Raw genomic sequence first — 4,658 nt, 5'->3', positions numbered from 1 at the left:
GTAGAGCACAGACCTCTGCCAGGGCAACTTATTTCTAGACCTTTTGGACTGATTTTGGAAGTTTTGCTCGTCCATGACCTTGACCTTTGACCTTCCAAAATTTAATAATTTCCAGCTTTTTTACATAATCTTAAAATCTGTAAGTTTCATTCCTTTACGATTAAAATTGTGGCCGTATGGTAGATGACTGGAATTTGACCTTTTGCTTGACCTTGACCTTGGAAGTGACCCTCACCTTCGACCTTTAAATGTATTAATTGTCATGGATTCTCATACACTCAAATATGAAACAAGTTTGAAGTCTCTGTGACAACAATGCCCAAACTTATGGCTGATGACGTGAATTGGACATTATGCTTGACTGTGACCTTAACCTTTGACATTGACCTTCCAAAATTTAATAATTTCCAGCTTTTTACATAATAGTTAATCCCTGTAAGTTTCATTACTTTACGATTAAAACTATGGCCAGGAAGCTGTTCATAAACTATTGTATTAAAGAGCACCAAGATGTCTTCATTTCTGTCCGAAAGGGTCGGCCTGACAAACCACATAAGCTGTCGTACTAGAATAACCGTCGCTAAAAAGCCCATCTCTGGAGATGTATTGACTGTTTCCAGAAATCACATGATCAGTCCAGGAGATCGCATCTGAAACAAATGAACACCGATTTGTTTGATAAGTTCTCTCTTTTACGCCACAAATAAATTCATTGTAATGGTAATCATAAACTATTATTATTATTATTATTATTATTATTATTATTATTATTATTATTATTATTATTATTATTATTATTATTATTATTATTATTATTATTATGGCATGGTAAGTAGCTCTTCAAGGAGAAGGACACTCCAAAATCAAACCATTGTTTTCTGATCTTGGATAGGGCCATGGTCTTCCACTCTCTTGGGTTAGAGATCTCTTGCTTGAGGATACACTCAGGCACACTATGCTATCTTGTTTCTCTTTTATTGTTATTTTCAAGCTTTTAAAGTTTATATATAAAAGATTTTTTTCAATATTATTATTGTTCTTAAACTTCTCTTGTAGATTTTCTTTATTTCCTTTCCTCACTGGGCTGATTTTCCCTGTAGGATGTCTTGGTCTTATAGCATACTGCTTTTCCAACTAGGGTTGTAGCTTAGCAAGTAATAATAATAATAATAATAATAATAATAATAATAATAATAATAATAATGATAATAATAATAATAATGATAATAATTATAATGACAATAATAACAATAATAATAATAATAATGATACTGTTAATAATAATAATAATAATAATAATAATAATAATAATAGAAAATAATAATAATAATAATAAAAATAATAATAATTATAATAATAATAAAAATAATAATAATAATAATGAAAAAAATAATAATAATAATAATAATAATGATGATAATAATAATAATAGAAAACTTACTGTTGTTAGACGACAGTAGGATTACATTCTTGATAGCCTGAACTTTGGCAGGCGTGTCGTACTTTCCAAGGCGATGCCCAGGTATTTTCCTACAGAATGTGGAAGCAGTGTCGAACCCATGCGAACCATAAATGAAAAGGTATAGAAAGACATCGGACTGTATTCCGTAGAATATTTTAGTAATGCACCTGCAAAAAAAAAGATATTAATATCACGTTAGTTAACCGAGATATTCCTATTTTGTTGTATGTTTTAAATTGCACATTTGCCCTTAAAAATTGTATCATTACTCTCTCTCTCTCTCTCTCTCTCTCTCTCTCTCTCTCTCTCTCTCTCTCTCTCTCTCTCTCTCTCTCTCTCTCTCTCTCTCTCTCTCTCTCCTACAAATGAAATCTTAAAAACACAACTATGCAATGAAATTCAATAATGATAATAATAATAATAATGATAATAATAATAGTAATAATAATAATAATAATAATAATAATAATAATAATAATAATAATTATAATAATGATAATAGTAATATTAATAATAGTTAATATAATGATAATAATAATAATAATAATAATAATAATAGTTAATATAATAATAATAATAATAATAATAATAATAAATAAAAAATCATAATAATAATAATAATAATAATAATAAAAATAATAATAATAATAATAATAATAATAATAATAAAGAAAAAAAATATAATAATAATAATAATAATAATAATAATGATAATGCAATAATAATAATAATAATAATAATAATTTCTTTTAACATGACGGTATCATAGCAAAATACTGATCGATCCTCTCTCTCTCTCTCTCTCTCTCTCTCTCTCTCTCTCTCTCTCTCTCTCTCTCTCTCTCTCTCTCTCTCTCCACACTAACCAATATAATTTGTGATGTAAATCTTATTTTATCAAGACGAAAACGTCATTGGCAAGGATTCATTCAAAGGAAAACTATTAGCATCTCAAAAGAACGTGAGTAACCTTCGTACTTGTGAAGAAAAGGTAAGTCGCATTTCCAAGGATCTTCAAGTCAGTCTTCACCGGAGATTTCTCACTGAGCCGACAGAGAAATTTCCCTTCGAAAGGTTCAGAAGAAGCTGCTCTGCATGGGTACAACAGGCCATACGACACTTACCTATAATTCAATTCTCTTTAGCGAGGCACATTTGCACCGACTCGCAAGGGTGCATGTTTCCTACTAGCTTTTAGCTTGGAAAAGTTTCCTGTTCGCTGATTGGTTAGAGAAGATAATTCTAACCAATCAGATAGCCCTTTCAGCTCAGAAAAGTTTCCTGCTCGCTGATTGGTTAGAGAAGATAATTCTAACCAATCAGATAGCCCTTTCAGCTCAGAAACGTTTCCTGCTAGCTAATTGGTTAGGGAAGATAATTCTAACCAATCAAATAGTCCTTTCAGCTCAGGAAAGTTTCCTGCTCACTGATTGGTTAGAGAAGATAATTCTAACCAATCAGATAGCCCATTCAGCTCAGAAACGTTTCCTGGTCGCTGATTGGTTAGAGAAGATAATTCTAACCAATTAGATAGCTTTTTCAGCTCAGAAACGTTTCCTGCTAGCTAATTGGTTAAAGATAATTCTAGCCAATCTGATACCCCTTCCAGCTCAGAAAAGTTTCCTGATCGTTGATTGGTTAGAGAAGATAATTCTAACCAGTCAGTTAGCAGGAAACTTTTCCGAGCTAAAGAGGCACCGCTGCGAGCCTTTGCAAATGCGCCTCATTAAAAAATAATTGAGTATAGTTGTATAGATATGAAAGATTATTAGGTTGTTAAGTGGTCCAGGTTTTCCTTTATATATCATCTTGTTTCACTGGTTGAATAAGATACTGCAAGTGGCTGCAAAGGGATGCTATTTAGACGTTACGGAATTTTTATCAAAAGCCAAAACACAAATGAATAAAAAAAAATCAACTAAATTTGTCAAAGTTCTCTTACGAAAGTTTTCAACTTTGAGAAAAAATATACTAAATTTTTCCAATTTTTTCTTACAAAAACTGTCAACTTTGAGAAAAGAAAGTATCACTAAATTTGTCAAAATTCTCTTACGAAGGTTTTCAACTTTTAGAAAAAACAATTCTCCATTTATCAGAATTCTCTTACAAAAACTGTCAATTTTGAGGAAAAATACTTCATTTGTCAGAATTCTCTTTCAAAAACTGTCAACTTTGAGAAAAAATACTCCAATTTTAAGAATTGTCTTACAAAAGCTGTCAACTTTGAGAAAAAATACACTAATTATCAGAATTGTCTTACAAAAACTGTCAACTTTGAGAAAAAATATCATACTAAATTTGTCAAAGTTCTCTTAAAAAAGTTTTCAACTTTGAGAAAAAATACTCCAATTATCAGAATTCTCTTACAAAAACTTTCAACTTTGAGAAAAAATACTCTAATTGTCAGAATTCTCTTACAAAAACTGCCAACTTTGAGAAAAATTACTCCATTTGTCAGAATTCTCTTACAAAAACTGTCAACTTTCAAGCTGTAGAAGGAGTCGCTTTCCAGAATCACCAGACCATCAGCCATGATGTAGCTGTCTCGTAATTCCACGCCTTCCCCAAACCTAATTGTGTAATTAGACAGGTCATCTCCAGCATCAATTGGAACCGAAGCCAAGGACGGGACAGCATAGACAATTGCACATGCAGCAACTATCAGGGATAGGTCGGCTAGCCTCATGTTATTTAATCTGTAGATTAAAAAGGGAAATAGATAAGGAGATAAACACTGGAAAGTAATGTAGACACTTTACTGCTTAAAGTGTTCTTCCTTCATCATGACCTTCTCTGTCCTTTTCCCAGACACATACTTGTAAATGGAGTTCAAACCACACTATAGTCGCCGTAGAGATTCCAGCCGAAATAAACTCCACCCCGTGATGATGTCATAGCCAATCATATTGTCTCCAGTCTAAATAAGCTCCACCTTCTGATGACGTCATAGCCAATTATGTTGTCTCCAGTCCAAATAAGCTCCCTTGATGACGTCATAGCCAATCATGTTGTCTCCCGCATTAGTATAGTTTGAAATTTGTATACGGGAGACAACGGGATTGGCTATGACGTCATCAGGGGGTGGGGCTCATTTCACCCGGAATCTTTGCAGTGACTATACCTATCCCAAAGACTTTCCCCGCTAGAATGGGTTTTTGCAGCAATCCTTTAATCCCTATTTGCACTTGCTTCATGT

The sequence above is a fragment of the Palaemon carinicauda genome, chromosome 3, assembly GCF_036898095.1.
Source record: "Palaemon carinicauda isolate YSFRI2023 chromosome 3, ASM3689809v2, whole genome shotgun sequence".
Classification (NCBI taxonomy): domain Eukaryota; kingdom Metazoa; phylum Arthropoda; class Malacostraca; order Decapoda; family Palaemonidae; genus Palaemon; species Palaemon carinicauda.
The sequence above is the reverse complement of the archived record's forward strand: the minus strand, read 5'-3'. Positions refer to the sequence as shown.